This window comes from Mobula birostris, unplaced genomic scaffold (genome assembly GCF_030028105.1).
Source record: "Mobula birostris isolate sMobBir1 unplaced genomic scaffold, sMobBir1.hap1 scaffold_3067, whole genome shotgun sequence".
Classification (NCBI taxonomy): domain Eukaryota; kingdom Metazoa; phylum Chordata; class Chondrichthyes; order Myliobatiformes; family Myliobatidae; genus Mobula; species Mobula birostris.
Window position 1 is genome coordinate 22,752 of NW_027276128.1, and position 21,477 is coordinate 44,228.

At 56.1% G+C, this 21,477-nt stretch overlaps 1 pseudogene; it reads right to left on the bottom strand.

The window, feature by feature from the left end:
- The window catches only part of LOC140192914 (semaphorin-3F-like), a 33,671-nt pseudogene extending 14,780 nt beyond the window's left edge, over positions 1 to 18,891 (bottom strand).
- Between the last annotated feature and the right edge of the window lie 2,586 nt (positions 18,892 to 21,477).

Sequence of the window (21,477 nt, forward strand, 5' to 3'; positions counted from 1 at the left end):
CACTGCTTCTCCCTCCTCACTAACGCTACCTCTCCCTCCTCACTAACCCTCCCTCCTCACCAACGCTACCCCTCCTCACTACCCTCCCTCTTCACCAACTACCCCTCCTCACTGCCCCTCCCTCCTCACCAACTACACCTCCTCACTACCCTTCCCTCCTCACCAACTCTACCCCTCCTCACTGCCCCTCACTCCTCACCAACGCTCCCCCCCCTCACTGCCCTCCCTCCTCAAGAACTCTACCCCTCCTCATAGCCCCTCCCTCCTCACCAACGCTACCCCTCCTTACTGCTCCTCCCTCCTCACCAACGCTACCCCTCTCTCCTCACCATCTACCCCTCCTCACTACCCTTCCCTCCTCACCAACTCTACCCCTCCTCACTACCCTTCCCTCCTCACCAACTCTACCCCTCCTCACTGCCCCTCCCTCCTCACCAACGCTACCCCTCCCTCCTCACCATCTACCCCTCCTCACTACCCTTCCCTCCTCACCAACTCTACCCCTCCTCACTACCCTTCCCTCCTCACTAACTCTACCCCTCCTCCCTGCCCCTCCCTCCTCACTAACCCTAACCCTCCTCACTGCCCCTCCCTCCTCTCCAACGCTACCCCTCCTCACTACCCTTCCCTCCTCACTGCCCTCCCTCCTCACCAACTCTACCCCTCCTCACTGCCCCTCCCTCCTCTCCAACGCTACCCCTCCTCACTACCCTTCCCTCCTCACTGCCCCTCCCTCCTCACCAACTACCCCTCCTCACTACCCTTCCCTCCTCACCAACTCTACCCCTCCCTCCTCACCAGCGCTACCCCTCCTCACTACCCTTCCCTCCTCACTGCCCCTCCCTCCTCACCAACTCTACCCCTCCTCACTGCCCCTCCCTCCCCACCAATGCTACCCCTCCCTCCTCACCAACTACCCCTCCTCAATGCCCTCCCTCCTCACCAACTCTACCCCTCCTCACTGCCCCTCCCTCCCCACCAATGCTACCCCTCCCTCCTCACCAACTACCCCTCCTCACTACCCTTCCCTCCTCACCAACTCTACCCCTCCCTCCTCACCAGCGCTACCCCTCCTCACTACCCTTCCCTCCTCACTGCCCCTCCCTCCTCACCAACGCTACCCCTCCTCACTGCCCTCCCTCCTCACCAACGCTACCCCTCCTCACTGCCCCTCCCTCCTCAACAATGCTACCCCTCCCTCCTCACCAACTACCCCTCCTCACTGCCTTCCCTCCTCACCAACTACCCCTCCTCACTGCCTTCCCTCCTCACCAACTACCCCTCCTCACTGCCTTCCCTCCTCACCAACTACCCCTCCTCACTGCCCCTCACTCCTCACCAACACTACCCCTCCTCACTTCCCTCCCTCCTCACCAACTCTACCCGTCCTCACTGCCCCTCCCTCCTCACCAACACTACCCCTCCGTCCTCACCAACTACCCCTCCTCACTGCTCCTCCCTCCTCATCAACTACCCCTCCTCACTGCTCCTCCCTCCTCACCAACGCTACCCCTCCTCACTGCCCCTCCCTCCTCACCAACGCTACCCCTCCTCACTACCCTTCCCTCCTCACTGCCCTCCCTCCTCACCAACTCTATCCCTCCTCACTACCCCTCCCTCCTCACCAACGCTACCCCTCCTCACTACTCCTCCCTCCTCACCAACTACCCCTCCTCACTGCCCCTCCCCCCACACCAACTACTCCTCCTCACTACCCTTCCCTCCTCACCAACTCTACCCCTCCCTCCTCACCAACTACCCCTCCTCACTGCTCCTCCCTCCTCACCAACGCTACCCCTCCTCACTACCCCTCCCTCCTCACCAACTCTACCCCTCCTCACTGCCCCTCCCTCCTCACCAACTCTACCCCTCCTCACTGCCCCTCCCTCCTCACCAACTCTACCCCTCCTCACTGCCCCTCCCTCCCCACCAATGCTACCCCTCCCTCCTCACCAATTACCCCACCTCACTGCCCCTCCCTCCTCACTACCCTTCCCTCTTCACTGCCCCTCCCTCCTCACCAACGCTACCCCTCCTCACTGCCATACCCTCCTCACCAACTACCCCTCCTCACTACCCTTTCCTCCTCACCAACTCTACCCCTCCTCACTACCCTTCCCTCCTCACTGCCCATCACTCCTCACCAACGCTACCCCTCCTCACTGCCCTCCCTCCTCACCAACACTACCCTTCCTCACTGCCCCTCTCTCCTCACCAACTCTACCCCTCCTCACTGCTCCTCCCTCCTCACCGCTCCTCCCTCCTCACCAAAGCTACCCCTCCCTCCTCACCATCTACCCCTCCTCACTACCCTTCCCTCCTCACCAACTCTACCCCTCCTCACTACCATTCCCTCCTCACTGCCCCTCCCTCCTCACTGCCCCTCCCTCCTCACCAACGCTACCCCTCCTCACTACTCCTCCCTCCTCACCAACTACCCCTCCTCACTGCCATACCCTCCTCACCAACTCTACCCCTCACTACCCTTCCCTCCTCACTACCCCTCCCTCCTCACTAACTCTACCCCTCCTCACAGCCCCTCCCTCCTCACCAACGCTACCCCTCGTCACTACCCTTCCCTCCTCACCAACGCTACCCCTCCTCACTACTCCTCCCTCCTCACCAACTACCCCTCCTCACTGCCATACCCTCCTCACCAACTCTACCCCTCACTACCCTTCCCTCCTCACTGCCCCTCCCTCCTCACCAACGCTACCCCTCCTCACTACCCCTCCCTCTTCACCAACGCTACCCTCCTCACTGCCCTCCCTCCTCACCAACTCTACCCCTCCTCACTGCCCCTCCCTCCTCACCAACGCTACCCCTCCTCACTACCCTTCTCTCCTCACTGCCCCTCCCTCCTCACTGCCCCTCCTCACTGCCATACCCTCCTCACCAACTACCCCTCCTCACTACCCTTCCCTCCTCACTGCCCCTGCGTCCTCACTAACTCTACCCCTCCTCACAGCCCCTCCCTCCTCACCAACGCTACCCCTCCTCACTGCCCTCCCTCCTCACCAACACTACCCTTCCTCACTGCCCTCCCTCCTCACGAACTCTACCCCTCCTCACTGCCCCTCTCTCCTCACCAACTCTACCCCTCCTCACTGCCCCTCCCTCCTCACCAACTCTACCCCTCCTCACTGCCGCTCCCTCCTCACTGCTCCTCCCTCCTCACCAACGCTAACCCTCCCTCCTCACCAACTACCCCTCCTCACTACCCTTCCCTCCTCACCAACTCTACCCCTCCTCACTGCCCCTCCCTCCTCACCAACACTACCCCCCTCACTGCCCTCCCTCCTCACTGCTCCCCCCTCCTCACCAACTACCCCTCCTCACTGCCATACCCTCCTCACCAACTACCCCTCCTCACTACCCCTCCCTCCTCACTGCCCTCCCTCCTCACCAACTCTACCCCTCCTCACTGCCCCTCCCTCCTCACCAACGCTACCACTCCTCACTACCCTTCCCTCCTCACTGCCCCTCCCTCCTCACCAACGCTACCCCTCCTCACTGCCATACCCTCCTCACCAACTACCCCTCCTCACTACCCTTCCCTCCTCACCAACTCTACCCCTCCTCACCAACTACCCCTCCTCACTGCCCCACCCTCCTCACCAACTACACCTCCTCACTACCTTTCCCTCCTCACCAACTCTACCACTCCTCACTGCCCCTCACTCCTCACCAACACTACCCCTCCTCACTTCCCTCCCTCCTCACCAACTCTACCCCTCCTCACTGCCCCTCCCTCCTCACCAACTAACCCTGCTCACTACCCTTCCCTCCTCACCAACGCAACCCCTCCTCACTACCCCTCCCTCCTCACCAACTCTACCCCTTCTCACTGCTCCTCCCTCCTCACCAACGCTACCCCTCCTCACTGCTCCTCCCTCCTCACCAACGCTACCCCTCCTCACTGCCCCTCCCTCCTCACCAACGCTACCCCTCCTCACTACCCCTCCATCTTCACCAACTACTCCTCCTCACTGCCCCTCCCTCCTCACCAACTCTACCCCTCCTCACTGCCCCTCACTCCTCACCAACGCTACCCCCCTCACTGCCCTCCCTCCTCAAGAACTCTACCCCTCCCCACTGCCCCTCCTTCCTCACCAACTCTACTCCTCCTCACTGCCCCTCCCTCCTCACCAACGCTACCCCTCCTCACTGCCATACCCTCCTCACCAACTACCCCTCCTCACTACCCTTCCCTCCTCACCAACTCTACCCCTCCTCACCAACGATACCCCTCCTCACTACCCTTCCCTCCTCACTGCTCCTCCCTCCTCACTAACGCTACCCCTCCCTCCTCACCAATGGTACCCCTCCTCACTACCCCTCCATCTTCACCAACTACTCCTCCTCACTGCCCCTCCCTCTTCACCAACTACACCTCCTCACTACCCTTCCCTCCTCACCAACTCTACCCCTCCTCACTGTCCCTCACTCCTCACCAACGCTACCCCTCCTCACTGCTCCTCCCTCCTCACCAACGCTACCCCTCCCTCCTCACCATCTACCCCTCCTCACTACCCTTCCCTCCTCACCAACTCTACCCCTCCTCACTACCCTTCCCTCCTCACTGCCCCTCCCTCCTCACTAACTCTACCCCTCCTCACTGCCCCTCCCTCCTCACCAACGCTACCCCTCCTCACTACCCCTCCCTCTTCACCAACTACCCCTCCTCACTGCCCCTCTCTCCTCACCAACTACACCTCCTCACTACCCTTCCCTCCTCACCAACTCTACCCCTCCTAACTGCCCCCCCTCCTCACCAAAGCTACCCCTCCTCACTGCCCTCCCTCCTCACCAACGCTACCCCCCCCTCCTCACCAACTACCCCTCCTCACTACTCTTCCCTCCTCACCAACTCTACCCCTCCCTCCTCACCAGCGCTACCCCTCCTCACTGCCCCTCCCTCCTCACCAACACTACCCCTCTTCACTGCCCTCCCTCCTCACCAACTACACCTCCTCAGTGCTCCTCCCTCCTCACCAACGCTTCCCCTCTTCACTACTTTTCCCTCCTCACCAACTCTACCCCTCCTCACTGCCCTTCCTCCTCACGAACGCTACCCCTCCCTCCTCACTACCCCTCCCTCCTCACCAACGCTACCCCTCCTCACTGCTCCTCCCTCCTCACTAGCGCTACCCCTCCTCACTGCTCCTCCCTCCTCACTAGCGCTACCCCTCCCTCCTCACCAACGCTACCCCTCCTCACTACCCTTCCCTCCTCACCAACTCTACCCTTCCTCACTGCCCCTCCCTCCTCACCAACGCTACCCCTCCTCACTGCCCTCCCTCCTCACCAACTCTACCCCTCCTCACTGCCCCCCCTCCTCACCAACTACCCCTCCTCACTACCCTGCCCTCCTCATCAACTCTACCCCACCTCACTGCCCCTCCCTCCTCACCATCTACCCCTCCTCACTACCCTTCCCTCCTCACCAACTGTACCCCTCCTCACTACCCTTCCCTCCTCACTGCCCCTCCCTCGTCACTAACTCTACCCCTCCTCACTGCCCCTCCCTCCTCACCAACGCTACCCCTCCTCACTGCCCCTCTCCTCACCAACTCTACCCCTCCTCACTGCCCCTCCCTCCTCACCAACTACCCCTCCTCACTACCCTGCCCTCCTCATCAACTCTACCCCACCTCACTGCCCCTCCCTCCTCACCATCTACCCCTCCTCACTACCCTTCCCTCCTCACCAACTGTACCCCTCCTCACTACCCTTCCCTCCTCACTGCCCCTCCCTCGTCACTAACTCTACCCCTCCTCACTGCCCCTCCCTCCTCACCAACGCTACCCCCTCCTCACTGCCCCTCCCTCCTCACCAACTACCCCTCCTCACTACCCTGCCCTCCTCACCATCCTGCCCTCACCAACTCTACTCCTCCTCACTGCCCCTCCCTCCTCATCAACTCTACCCCTCCTCACTGCCCCTCCCTCCTCACCAACTACCCCTCTTCACTACCCCTCCCTCCTCACCAATTACCCCTCCTGACTACCCTTCCCTCCTCACTACCCCTCCCTCCTCACCAACGCTACCCCTCCTCACTACCCCTCCCTCCTCACCAACTACTCCTCCTCACTGCCCCCTCTCACCAACTACCCCTCCTCACTGCCCCTCCCTCCTCACCAACTTCCCCTCCTCACTACCCTTCCCTCCTCACCTACTCTACCCCTCCTCACTGCCCCTCCCTCCTCACCAATGCTACCCCTCCTCACTACCCTCCCTCCTCACCAACTACCCCTCCTCACTGCCCCTCCCTCCTCACCGACTACGCCTCCTCACTACCCTTCCCTCCTCACCAACTCTACCCCTCCTCACTGCCCCTCCCTCCTCACCAACTCTACCCCTCCTCACTACCCTTCCCTCCTCACCAACTCTACCCCTCCTCACTGCCTTTCCCTCCTCACCAACTCTACCCCTCCTCACCAACGCTACCCCTCCCTCCTCACCAACTACCCTTCCTCACTGCCCTCCCACCTCACCAACGCTACCCCTCCTCATTACCCGTCCCTCCTCACGAACTACCCCTCCTCACTGCCCCTCCCTCCTCACCAACTACCCTCCTCACTACCCTTCCCTCCTCACTACCCTTCCCTCCTCACTGCCTCTCCCTCCTCACTGCCCCTCCCTCCTCGCCAACTACCCCTCACTACCCTTTCCTCCTCACCAACTCTACCCCTCCTCACCAACGCTACCCCTCCTCACTACCCTTCCCTCCTCACTGCCTCTCCCTCCTCACTGCCCCTCCCTCCTCACCGCCCCTCACTCCTTGCCAGCTCTACTGTGACACGGCACTCCCTCCTCACAGCCTCAGCCCTGGTATGGTGCTCCCTCCTTGCCACACCACCCTCCCCCCACCATCTCACCACCCCCTCCCACAGCATGGCATCCTTCCTCACCGGTCCTCCCTCCTTGCTGCCCTCCCCATAGCGTGGCAGGCCTTCCCCACCACCCAACCCTCCTCATTTCCCCCCACTCACCACCCATCCCATAGTATGGTGCTCTGTTCCCTCCCTCCTCATCACCCCCTCCCTCCTGGCCGCCTGTCCCCCGGTCTGGTGCTCCCTCCTCGCCACCTCTCCCTCCCCAATGATCCACTCCCCAGCCTCACTCACTGACTAGCGCGGCCATGCTCTCGTCCCGGGGGTCGAAGGGACACTTCCCCTTCCCGGATTCCGTCCTGCCCGTGACCATGCGGAAGATGTATTCCTGGAAAAAGACACATGGAAAGCTGTCAGCTCACCCGGGTTCATGGGCAAAGTTTCCGGGAACTGATCGGTGGGGGTGGAGGGGAGGACAAAGTTAAAATACAGAAAAACCTATGTAAACAGTCACGGCCACAGACACCCCCCTCTAGTGGCCGGTGCCTGGCATCACACCTTCGGCTTCTCCTCGGACAGAGACATCAAATCCAGCAAACTGCACCCCCTCCACAATCCTTCCCCTCCCAGAAAGATGACCTGTTGATCCAATTTCAATCTCAGTTTGCGTTTTCCCAATCTTCACCCCTCAAAGGATGCGTTGACATTGGAGAGGGCCCAGAGGAGGTTCAAGAGTATGATTCCGGGAATGAAAGAGTTAACATAGGAAGAGCATTTGATGGCTCTAGGCCCATACCCACTGGAGCTTAGAAGGATGAGGGGGGAAATCTGACTGAAACATTGTAAGTCCTTGATAGAGTGGATGTGGAGAGGATGTTTCCTGTAGTTGGGGAGTCGAGAATCAGAAGACACAGCCTCACAATAGAGGGACACCCATTTAGAATGGAGATGAGGAGGATTTTACTTTAGCCAGAGGGTAGTGAACCCTGTGGAATTCATTGCCACAGATGGATGTGGTCACTGGGTCTATTTAAAGCAGAGGGTTGATTAGTCAGGGTGTCAAAGGTTACGGGGAGAAGGTGGGAGAACGGGGTCGAGGGGGGATAATAAATCAGTCACGGTGGAAAGGTGGAGCAGACTCGATGGGCCGAACGGCCTGATTCTGCTCCCATGTCTTAGGGTCTTAGTGGAATTCCTCTCCCCACCCCCACAGCTCTGTTAGAGGGGACCTCTCTTTCGGTTTCAAGGATGTTCTCAGCTTCTGCAACATTGCGGAGACCAGCAAGAGGACTTTCTATTTCGACTGACAGCCCAACGAGCCTGGCCACACAATTACACTCACGTGAGCAACGTGTCTACTGACGTGCACGAGGAAAGTTTAAAGGAGATTGAATTGACTTTATTTCTTACATCCTTCACTTTATAGTCATTTATAATGAATAGAACAGTCAACGTAATATAGAGTACACTCAAATCAGCATGAGTTCATCAGTCTGATGGTCTGGTGGAAGAAGCTGTCCTGGAGCCTGTTGGTCCTGGCTTTTATGCTGCGGTCCCGTTTCCCGGATGGAAGCAGCTGGGACAGTTTGTGGTTGGGATGACTTGGGTCCCCAATGATCCTTCAGGCCCTTTTTACACTCCTGTCTTTGTAAGTGTCCTGAATCGTGGGAAGTTCACATCTATAGATGCGCTGGGCTGTCCACACCACTCTCTGCGGAGTCCTGCGATTGAGGGGAGTACAGTTCCCAAACCAGGCAGTGATGCAGCCAGTCAGGATCATCTCAATTCTGCCCTTGTAGAAAGTTCTTGGGATTTGGGGGCCCATACCAAACTTCCTCAGCTGTCTGAGGTGAAAGAGGTGCTGTTATGCCTTTTTCACCACACAGCTGGTGTGTACAGACCACGTGAGGTCCTCGGTGATGTGGATGCGGAGGAAGCAGGAAAGATTAGATTTATTTGTCGTACGTACTGGAGCGAGATAGGTCAGCTGGTTGAGTGTGTTGTAGCAACAACCTTGCACTTGTCGCCGGTAAGACCAGAGAACTGGCAGTGGACTTCAGAAAGGGCAGGACCAGGGAACAGTGTCTTCAGAGGGACCCGAAGAGTGAGCAGTTTTATTTTCCTGGGTATCGATATCCCTGAGGATCCGTCCTGGGACCAACATATCGATGCGGCTACAACAGCAGCTTTATTTCATTCGGAGTTTGAGGATGAAAGTCACCAAGGACGCTCACAAATTTCTACAGATGTACTGTGGAGAGCATTCTCACTGGCCGCACCACCCTCTGGTATGGGAGGGGAGCACGGCACAGGAGGGAAATCAGTTGCAGAAAGTTGTAAACTCAGTCAGCTCCATCACAGGCACTCGTCATCGTCATGGCTATCCCTCGAGGTCGAGGATGACGGTCTTCGTTCCGTACAGAGTGAAGACGCCTGTGCGTGTATTTGTTTAATGTTGCACTCCAAGAAGCACGCGATACTTCACAAATCAACCAACTGATTCCAATGGCATGGAAACCACGACGACTGGAGCTGATGGATTTGTTGCAGCCTTCACAGCCGTTGAGTTCGAAGTAACTTCGTCCACCTGTTCCACCGTTGAGGTCTTGGTTGGATTATTCTTTGTCAGGGACCTCACCCTCGACCTTACCGCCATGGGTGACCCTACCAGGAGCATAGCTCCAGACGGCATCGCTCTCGGGATCACAGGACCACACAAAGCTTCTCCACCGCGACAAGGTGACAATCCAGGGAGAAACTCGGGCACTAGTCTCCCCAGCAACCAGAACATCTTCAAGGAGCGATGCCTGAAAAAGGCAGCATCCATCATTAAGGACCCCCTTCACCCAGGACATGCCCTCTTCTCATTGCTACCATCAGGAGATACAGGAGCCTGAAGACACACACTCAACGATTCAGGAACAGCTTCTTCCCCTCTTCCATCTGATTTCTGAATGACCCATGAACGCTATCACTATTTTTCTGTTTTTTCACTATTTATTTCAGTTAGACCCGGCTGGTGGCGTAGTGGCATCAGCACCAGACTTCGGGACGAAAGGTCCCGAGTTCGAATCCAGCCGGCTACCCTGCACGCTTTCCATCCGTGCTGGGTTACGAGCTGGTGATCTCTTTGGAAACTCACCACTCCTGTAACTTGCCTCGTACGCGGTTCCCCACTACATCAGAGAGGCGTAACCGGAGAAACTCTGGATGCGACGTACCTTTCCTTTAGTTAGTTTAACTATTTTTATTATATCTACCCTTCTGACTGTAATTTACAGATGTCATTATCAGGTATTGTATTGTACTGCTGCCGCACAACAACAAATTTCACGATGTGTGCTGGTGATTTTAAGCCTGGTTCTGATCTACAGTGAAATGCGTTATTTTGCGCCAAAGAGAAAAGTGTCGCCAAACTTCGGGTGCCAACACAGCGTGCCCACAAAGCTGCGTACGCCATTGGACTGCGAGAGGAACCCAGGGCAGTCAGAGGAAACCCACATCGTTACAGGGAGAAGGTACTAACTCGGCGGGAATTAAACCTGGGTTGCTAGCGCTGTCACAACGCAATGCCAACCTCGACGCCACTTCATCGCCACCTAATTTTTGCACAGAGACCCCTCATTCCAGATCCTCTCAGAATGAAATAAAACACCTTCTCCACACACAAACGCACACACACACACACACACACACACACACCCCCCCCCTTGGGACGTGTTTTCAGTCCATCACCCTCTTGCTCAACTAGGGTTGCCAACTTTCTCACTCCCAAATAAGAGACAAAAGTAGCAGTCAAATACGGGACACTTGTGTTTACCCCGAGAAAGACTACCATGACCATGAAGCCTTGCGCGGGCACCTGTGTGCGCATGCGTGACGTGCTGATTTTTTTTCCTCTACAAATCAGTTTTGGCTTAATATGACCGACTCTGTTCAGTGAAACTACACTGTACATACATTATTTCTGCTTTATATAGGCTGTGTATTTATCATATTCCTGCTTTTACTATATGTTACTGTTATTTTAGGTTTTATGTGTTACTTGGTATGATTTGGTAGGTTATTTTTTGGGTCTGGGAATGCTCAAAAATTTTTCCCATATAAATTAATGGTAATTGCTTCTTCACTTTACGCCATTTCGGCACGAACAGTTTCAGAGGAACGCTCTACCTTAGCAGGGGGAAATACAGGACAAGGGCGGTCCTGTATGGGACAAACCAATTTAGTCCAATATATGGGATGTCCCGGCTAATATGGGACAGTTGGCAACCCCATGCTCGACCTTGGCCTGCATGGACCAGCTAGACCGCAGGGCCTGTTTCCATGGTGAATGACTAACTTGATGGTGTCAAGGCCTTGACAAAGATCTGTCCTTCAGTGTTAACAAAACAAGAGAGGGGATACTGGTTTCTGTAATGTGTCCACAACTCTCTGTGCTTTCCTGTGGTCTCAGGCAAAGCTGTTACCGTACCAAGCCGCGATGCATCCGGATCGGATGCTTTCTGTGGCGCATCGGTATAAATTGGTGTGGGTCGACAAGGAAGTGCTGAATTTCTTCCGCCTCCTGAGGGAGGAAGAGGTGTTGGTGAGTCCTCCTGGCCGTGACTTCAATGTGGTCAGACTATTGACGATGTTCAGTCCAGGGAAAATGAAGCTCTCAACCTTCTCACCGTTGATGTAGACCCACCCACCTCTCCTTCTGAAATAAATGTCCAGCTCTTCAGTTTCATTGACGTTGAGGTAAGTCCTGCACCCCGGCTCCTCATTATTTGAGATATGAACCTACATGGTGATATCATCAGCAAACTTCAGATGGTAAGACATAGGAGCACAATTAGGCCATTCAGCCCATTGAGTCTGCTCTGCCATTCCATCATGCCTGATTTACTATCCTCCTCAACCCCATTCTCCTGCCTTCTCCCCGTAAACTTTGACACCCTGACTAATCAAGAAACTATCCATGCAACACACACACAAAATGCTGGTGAACGCAGCAGGCCAGGAATCTATCCATCTCTGCTTTAAATATACCCAATGACTTGGCCTCTTCTCGAAATGAATGCTAACCTGGTATTTGCTTTCCTCACCACCAACTCGACCTACAATTTAACCCTTTGGGAATCCTGCACACAGACTCCCAAGTCCCCTTGCAACTCTGATTTTTGAATTTTCTCCCCATTTAGAAAATAGTCTATACCTTTACTTCTTTTACCGAAATGCAGGACCATACATTTCACCACAATGTACTCCATCTGCCGCTTCTATGCCCATTCTCCTAGTCTGTCCAAGTCCTTCTGTAGCCTCTCTACTTCCTCTGTCTTTCTTTTTAAATCTTTTTATTAATTTTCCAAAAATTATAAACAGAATAACAATATTGATACGGAGAGATTGGAATAATCCTATTGTTGATAAACATGTACAAAAAAGACTTCAAATAATACAGGTGTAATAGACTTCCAAACTCTTAATATAGCTAATCATAGAGATTAGAAGAAAAAAAATAATGCAAAGAAACCCCCCCCCCAAAAAAAATAAAACTAATTACTAAACCCAAAAAGAAAGCAAACGGAACAAAACAAGGCTAGACCAATATCTTAAATCGAATACATTCAATTATGTTGTCAACTACGCTCCTCTATTCATATATTTTAAGTTAATAAGAAGGATTCGGAAAAGGTCAAATGACATCATAATGAAAATGTTGAATAAATGGTTTCCAAGTCCCTTCAAATTTAACCGAAGGATCAAAAATGTCACTTCTAATTTTTTTTCTAAATTTAAACATGAAATAGTTTGGTCTACTTCCTCAAAACCACCTGCCCCTCCACCTATCTTGGTACTGCTTCCAAACTTAGCCACAAGGCCATCAATTCCATCGTCCACATCACTGACATGTGACTTGGGAAAACGGCCCCTGAGGAACACCACAATTCACCGGCAGCCAATCAGAAAAGCCCCCCTTTATTCCCACTCTTTGCCTGCTACCAGTCAGCCAATCTTCTATCCATGAGTGTATTTCCTGCAGTATCTTGTCAAGCAGCCTCATTTGTGACACCTTGTCAAAGTCCTTCTGAAAATCCAGTTACTGTACACAACACCCACTGACTCTCCTTTGTCTATCTTGCCTGTTGTTCCTTCAAAGAATTCCAACAGATTTCTCAGGCAAAGTTTCCTGACTTTGGCCTGTTTTATCATGAGATTCCTAGTAGCCTGAAGGAATACTAACATTTGCTTTTGCTTTCCTCACCACTGACTCAACCTGCAAATTAACCTTTAGTGAATCCTGCACAAGGACTCCCAAATCCCTTTGCTTTGTCGTATGGAACAATGATCAGATGGGATCGCAGACAAAAACTTTTCACTGTATAAAACCAGAAGATATAGGCGCAGAATTAGGCCATTTGGCCCATCGAGTCTGCTCGCCATTTCATTGTGGCTGATCCATTTTTTCCTCCTAGCCCCAGTCTCCTGCATTCTCCCCGTATCCCTGACCAATCAAGTATCTATCAACCTCTGCCTTAAATATACCCAATGACTTAACTTCCACAGCCATCTATGGCAATGAATTCGACAATTCACCACTCTCTGGCTACAGAAATTCCTTATCTCCATTCTAAAGGAACGTCCGTCTATTCTGAGGCCGTGCCCTCTGGTCCTAGACCCCTCCACTATAGGAAACACCCTCTCCACCTCCGCTCTATCAATATTCAATAGGTTTCAATGAGACCCCTCTCATTCTTCTGAATACCAGTGGGTACAGGCCCAGAGCTACCAAACAGTCTTCATCTGACAAGCCTTTCACTCTCGTGAACATCTTCTGAACCCTCTCCAATGTCAGCACTTCTTTCTTACATAAAGGGCCAAAAACTGCTCACAGTGCTCCAAGTGAGGCCTCACCAATGCCTTATAAAGTCTCAACACCGCATCTCGGTATACGTCACATTAAACCAATTTCCACTCTCGCGTTCCCCAGTGGATACGAGCCCAGACTGTGGAGCCTTTCTCATAAGACAACCCACCCATTCCAGGGGGTTTCGTACACCCCTTCTGGGGTTTATAGAACATAGAATAGTACAGCACATTACAGGCCCTTCGGCCCACAATGTTGTGCCGACCCTCAAACCCTGCCTCCCATATAACCCCCCACCTTAAATTCCTCCATATACCTGTCTAGTAGTCTCTTAAACTTCACTAGTGTATCTGCCTCCACCACTGACTCAGGCAGTGCATTCCACGCACCAACCACTCTCTGAGTAAAAAACCTTCCTCTAATATCCCCCTTGAACTTCCACCCCTTACCTTAAAGCCACGTCCTCTTGTATTGAGCAGTGGTGCCCTGGGGAAGAGGCGCTGGCTATCCACTCTATCTATTCCTCTTATTATCTTGTACACCTCTATCATGTCTCCTCTCATCCTCCTTCTCTCCAAAGAGTAAAGCCCTAGCTCCCTTAATCTCTGATCATAATGCATACTCTCTAAACCAGGCAGCATCCTGGTAAATCTCCTCTGTACCCTTTCCAATGCTTCCACATCCTTCCTATAGTGAGGTGACCAGAACTGGTTTACAGGGCCAGTACCCACCCAATCCAGGGGTCTAGTACACCCCTTCTGGGGTTTACGGGGCCAGTACCCACCCAATCTGGGGGTCTAGTAAACCCCTTCCAGTGACCCGGGTTCAAACCCGCTGCTCCGTAAGGAGTTTGTACGCTCTTCCCGTGACTGCGTAGGTTTCCTCTGGGTGCTCTGGTTCCCTCCCACATCCGGAAGACGTACGGGTTATGGTCAGTGAGTTGCGGGCGTGCTACATTAGCGCCTGAACCACGGTGACCCTCATGGCCTGCCCACCCCCCCTCGGCACATCCTCAGACCCTGCCAGTCACCAACGCCAGCAGCGCAGTTCACGGTATGTTTTGGTCTATTTGGCGATTCTGGGCGGAGTAGGTCAATCCAGGCCTTTGAGCCACACCCCTCCCCCCAACAAAACCCAATTAACCCCAACCTAATCCTGGTCCATTTCACCAAGGACCGGTCAACCTACCCGGTACACCTTTGGCCTGTGGGAGGAAACCAGAGCACCGGGAGGAAACCCACGCGTTGACGCGCAAACACACAAACTCCTTACAGGACGGTACCGCAATTGAACTCTGAACTCGGACACGCCCCAAGCTGTAATACTGTCGCCCAAAATGCTGCGTCACCATGGCGACGAACGTGTGACCAATAAAACTAATCTTTAACTCTTTCTGAACCGCCTTCGAGGCACTTACACTCTTCCTTAAAGAGGGGGTTCGATACTCGCCACGGGACTCCAGGTGTGGCCCTCCTGCTCGGAAAAGGCCTTTCAGCCCATCTACAGCAATCTCACTTGCCCGGGTTAGGATTGTATTCTTCTGTACCTTGTCCATTCAAGTGTCTGTCTAAATGCTCCTTAATGCAGTGAGCAGACCCTCAGTGGCCACTTTGTTAGTGTGTGTCCGTGGTCTTCTGCTGCTGGAGCCCGTCCACTTCGAGGTTCAGTGTGTTGTGCGTTCAGAGATGCTCCTCTGCACACCACTGTTGTAACGTGTGTTTGTATGAGTTACTGTCTCCTTCCTGTCAGCTTGAACCAGTCCGGCCATTCTCCTCTGACCTCTCTCTCTCATTAATAAGGCGTTTTCACCCACAGAACTGCCGCTCACTGGATGTTTTTTTGTTTCTCACACCGTTCTCTGTAAACTCTAGAGACCGTTGTGTGTGAAAATCCCAGGAGATCAGCAGTTTCTGAGATACTCAAACCACCCCATCTGGCACCAACAATCGTTTCATGGTCAAAGTCACTTCGATCACATTTCTCCCCCCACTCTGATCTCTGGTCTGAACAACAACTGAACCTCGTGACCATGACTGCATGCTTGTATGCACTGAGTTGCTGCCACGTGATTGGCTGATTAGATATTTGCATGTACCCAATAACCCAATTGTAGCCAATTCTGCCACCACCTCTGTCAACAGCATCCAGACATCACCACTCTCTGTATGAAACACTCACCCCTCAGGTCCCCCTTTCAACGTCCTCGCTCTCACCTCCTGTCCTTGATTCCCCCACAGTGGGCAACAGTTCTGTCCAACTTCCCTCTCACCATCCCTCATCATCTCATACATTGCAAAAAGATCACAGCCGCGTTTACGTATATTGGGATAAGGAGACAGGGAGGGAGGGGTCACGGAGACGAGGAGGGGGTAGGAGAGGGAGAGGGTAACGGAGCCGGGGAGGGGTGTAGGGGAAGGAGGGGGTCACAGAGATGGGGAGGGGTGTGGGGAAGGGAGGGGGTCACGGAGATGAGGAGGGGGTAGGAGAAGGAGGGGTGTGGGGAAGGGAGGGGGTAACGGAGCCGGGGAAGGGGTAGGAGAGGGAGGGGTGTGGGGGAGGGAGGGGCCACTGAGCCAGGGAGGGGGTGTAGGGGAAGGAGGGGGTAACGGAGCCGGGGAGGGGTGTGGGGGAAGGAGGGGGTAACGGAGCCGAGGAGAGGTGTGGGGGAGGGAGGGGGAGTAGGGGAAGGAGGGGGTAACGGAGCCCGGGAGGGGTGTGGGGGAGGGAGGGAGTAACGGAGCTGGGGAGGGGGTGTGAGGGAGGGAGGGGGTAATGGAGCCGGGGAGGGGTGTGGGGGTGGGAGGGGTCACGGAGGCAGGGAAGGGTGCAGGAGAAGGAGGGAGGGTCACAGAGACGCGGAGGGGTTTAGGGTCATGGGGGGGGTCACAGTGACAGAGAGGGGTGTAGGGGAGGGAGGCGGTCACAGATATAGGAGGGGTTTACAGAGACAGAGAGGGATTTTGGGAGGGAGGGGGTCATAGAAACGGCAAAGGGTGTAGGGGAGAGAGATGGTCGTGGAGAGGAGGAGGGGTATGGGGAAGGAGGAGGTCACAGACACGGGAGATGGGGTCACAGAGACGGGGAGGGGTGTGGGGGGAGGTAGGGGGTCACAGAGACGGGGAGGGGTGTAGCAGAGGACATACCTCAGACCGCCAGCCCCTGTACACGAAGCTGCAGACGGGATGGAAGGCACCGGTGCCACAAACATAGAGGTGGGTGCGATTCCATGGTTCGATCAGGCGCACAAAGTTGGAACATTCATTCTGGGAGAGAGTGAGAGAGGGTGTGGGAGAGAGAGGGTGGGGACAGAGGAGGTGGGGAGAGAGAGAGTGGGGAGAGAGGGGGTGGGGGAGAGAGAGGGTGGGGAGAGAGGGGGTGGGGAAAGAGAGAGGGCGTGGGAGAGAGAGGGTGGGGACAGAGGGAGTGGGGAGAGAGGGGGTGGGAGAGAGAGGGTGGGGAGAGAGAGGAAGAGAGAGTGGGAGAGAGAGAGAGGGTGGGGAGAGAGAGAGGGTGGGGGGAGAGAGAGAGGATGGGGGAGAGAGAGGGTGTGGAGAGAGAGAGTGGGAAGAGAGAGGGTGGGGAGAGAGGGGGTGGGGGTGGGAGAGAGAGGGGTGGGGAGAGAGAGGGTGGGGGAGAGAGAGGGGGGTGGGGAGAGAGAGGGTGGGGGAGAGAGAGGGGGGTGGGGAGAGGGGGGTGGGGTGGGGGAGAGAGAGGGTGGGGAGAGAGAGGGGGTGGGGAGAGTGGGGGTGGGGGGGGGGAGGAGAGGGGTGGGGAGGGGGGTGGGAGAGAGGGGGTGGGGGAGAGAGGGGGGTGGGGAGAGAGAGGGTGGGGGGGGGGAGAGAGGGGGTGGGGGAGAGAGAGGGGGTGGGGAGAGAGGGGGTGGGGGTGGGGTGGAGGGGGGGTGGGGGAGAGAGAGGGGGTGGGGAGAGAGGGGGTGGGGGTGGGGGAGAGAGGGGGTGGGGAGAGAGGGGGTTGGGGAGGGGGAGGGGGGGTGGGGAGAGGGGTGGGGGTGGGGAGAGAGGGGGTGGGAGAGTGAGGGTGGGGGAGGAGAGGGGGTGGGGAGAGAGAGGGTGGGGGAGAGGGGGTGGGGAGAGAGGGGGTGGGGTGGGGGAGAGAGGGGTGGGGGAGAGAGAGGGGGGTGGGGAGAGGGGGTGGGGGTGGGGGTGGGAGAGGGTGGGGGAGAGGAGGGGGGGGGAGAGAGGGGGTGGGGGTGGGGGGAGAGGGGGTGGGGAGGAGTGAGAGAGAGATGTTAGACAGATATTACTTTGACCCATGAGCCTCCCCTCAGCCAGCTTCCTCCACCCGGGAATGCTGATACTTACATCCCTGCCTTTCCAGCCATCCGGCACTCATCCTGTCGGAATGCAGGTTGCCGGCCAGTGTATCTGTGGACGAAGCACACACGTTAGACACAATACAGTCCAGCCAGAGGCCGCTCGGTCCATCAGGGACGTGCTGACCCACTAAGAGTGTGATGGCGGGGTTGGGGGGGGGCACCTTCCGCTTCTCAGAGATTCTTCTGACTCGTAACCCGCCAATCCTCCATTAGGTTTGCCTCCACCTCGCCAGGGTCTGGGTCGAGGGAGAGGCCGGGGGAGGACCCTACAGGTGGGGCACTCCACGGTGCCAACTGCCCTTAGTGTGGGAAAGGGGCGGGTTTGGGAGTTGCTGAGGGGGAGGTAATGCGGCGGATGTGGGGTGCATGGACTAACTTTACCCAGGCAAGCTGAGAGGGTCCTGTCACACAATAGGTAATGAAGCAAGCGTGACCCATCACACACCTGACCTCTCCCACCCTCCACTCTGCATCCCCAGTGCTCACGGGGGGGAGGGGGGGAGGTCACAGGTCGGCAGGTGCTTGTGGCGCTCACGCCCTTGGACCTCCTCCCTCCCTCCTTCCCCACCCCCCCCGGCCCCCCAGTACTCACAAGGAGGGGCTCCGATTGATGTTCTGGAGGTCAAGCGCAGCAGGTAGTCGCGGGCGCCCACGTACAGACGCTCCTGGTCCGGGTCGAGGTGCAGCAGGCGGAAGCCGGCACTGTCCAGCAGGAAGTTCAGGGGTCGCGCTGTCCCACTCTGGACCAACTCTGCGGGGTGGGGGGAAGTCAATGAGAGAGCTGTCAGCCTGGGGGTGGGGGAGTGACAAACCACCACACTGTGCGAGGGGCTATAGGGAGGTTGCGCCATGGAAGAGAGGGTGGCAAAAGGAGAGGGAGTGGAAGGAAGGAGAGTGAGGGAAGGAGAGAGAGATGGATGGAGAGAGGAAGGGACAGGGAGTGAGGAGAGAAGGAGGGAAGGAGAGAAGAATAGTGAGGGAAGAGGGAGAGGAGGAGGGAGGAAGAGGAGGAGGAGGGAGGAAAAGAAGGAGGAGGGAGGAAAGAAAGGAGGAGGGAGGAAAGAGAGAGGAGGGAAGGATGGAGAGAGGGAGAGAGGGAGGAAGGAAAGAGGAGGAGTGAGGGAAGAGTAGGAGGAAGAGAGAGGAGGAGGGAATAAAGGACAGTAGGAGGGAGGGAAGGAGGGAGAGAGGAAGAGAGAGAGGAGAGGAGGGAAGGAGAGAAGGAGGGAGGGAAGGACAGTAGGAGTGAAAGGGAGAAGGAGAGAGTGACGGGAGGGTGGGTGACCCAGGGGAGGGCCTGATGCACAGGCCTCAGCCACTGATCTGGCGGACGCCAGGCGGCTGGAGCTGAGCTGCCAGCCACCCACTGGCCCTGACGTCACCCAGCCCCTGCTGGGCTCTCTGATGTACAGCTGGCAGCCTGGCAGCTGCATTCTCTGCATTCCCCCCACCCTACCATCCCAGCACGGGACCACTGCCCCCTCCCATCACCCTCCACCCTCCCTACCATCCCCAACCGCACCGTCCCGAACCCGCCCTCCACCTCCCCTTTTACCCCTGCCCCTCCCTGGCATCCCAGCACAGGACCAGATGCTGCCCCCCACAGCCAGGCAAGGGAAAGTCTCTCTGTCTCCAATTCCCCCCTCCCTCCCTCCTTTCCTTTTCCTTCTCCCTCCCTCAAGCCTGTCTCTCACTCCATTAATTTCACACCCCTCATCGATCCATCTCTCTCCTGTCTGTTCTTCTCCCCTCTCTCCCTTCCCCGTCGCTCCCTTTCTCTCCACTCCTCTCTAATTCCTCTCTGCCTCCACCCTCCCTCACTTGCCTCCCTCCCTACCTCCCTCCCCATTTTCCCTCTCTCCATCTCCTCCAACCTTTCCCTCTCTCCCTTTCACCATCTCCCTCACCACTCCTCTCCTCCCTCACTCCCCATCTCACCTCCCTCATTTCTTTTCCTCTCTCCCCCACTCGCTCCATCTCATCTCCCTATTCTCCCTCCCTCCCTCCTCCCATCTATTCTTCCTCCCTTCTGTTCCTCTCTCCCCTCCCGTCCCCGTCCGAAGGTGAACCAGGGACAGCTGTCCTGCTCTCCCATCCAACGACCTGCTCCCTCAGCGAGGCTTTCTGTGTTAACCCCTCCCTCCTTGTCCCCCTTTTTTGCCCCAGAAGCATCCCCACCCCTGCCATTCGCCGGTCAACCCTTCCTCAGGTGCGGAGGCCAGATACGCCCCCAGTACCCCGGTTTGCCCTCCCAGGATAATGAGGACAAGGTCTCCCTGCTCCTGGAGTCTGACCCTCCCACAGTAACAGCAGCATCAAAAATCGGCCACATTAGCATCCAGCGACTAGTGCACAGGGACCCCCAGGACCCTCAGGGTACAAGCTCCTTCCGTCCCGTCCTTCTCTCCCTCCCCCCCCAGACCTCCAATCACAAAGAAGGCAAAGGCTTTGTTGAGAAGACCTCGAAGGAGATGGTCATGGTAGAAGTGACAGTTCCTCGGGAGGACCAGATTGAGAAGTTGAGCGTAAGAAAGACAAATACCAGGAGCTGTTGGGGCAGTGCCAGAGGCAGGGCTGGAGGGTGTGATGTGAGCCTATCGAGGTATCGAGGTGCGGTGCAGGGGTTTTGCTGGCTGCCTCCTCTGAAGAACCTACTCTCTCCTTGGCGTTTTGGGGGCTGCAAAGAAAGGAGCCGTCGGGACCGTCACAGAGGCCGCTGAGCGAGACTCCGGATGGTTACAGATCAAGAAGTGTGACCCATGGACCGACGCTGCTGGGACACAAGCCGGGGCCTTATCAACCCTGGCTGGGTCGCCTGGGCGAGAGGGTCTGACGTAGAAAGACCCGAAACACCCGAAGACCCCAGATCACATCGCCGGTGATGCGTCCCAGCACGCCCTGAGATGTATCTCAGCATCAGGAGTTTGAAGAGATTGGGTAGGTCACCAAAGACTCCAGCAAACTTTTACAGGTGTACTGTGGAGAGCATTCTGACTGGCAGTTTCACTATCTGGGATGGAGGGGCCACTGCACAGTCGGAATAAAGCTTGCAGAAAGTTGTAAACTCAGCCAGCTCCATCACAGGCACTACCCTTCTCCGTAGATTGTCACCTTGTTGCGGTGGAGAAGCTTGTGTGGTCCTGAGATCCCAACACAATGCGGTCTGGAGCTATGCTCCTGGTAGGGTCACCCATGGCGGTAAGGTCGAGGGTGAGGTCCCTGACAAAGAACAGTCCAACCAAGACCTCAACGGTGGAACAGACGGACAAAGTGACTTCGAACTCAACGGCTGTGAAGGTGGTTGAAGGCTGCAACAAATCCATCAGCTCCAGTCATCGTGGTTTCCATGCCACTGGAATCAGTTGGTTGATTTGTGAAGTATCACGTGCTTCTTGGAGTGCAACAGCAAGTACACGTTAAACAAATACACGCACAGGCGTCTTCGCTCTGGG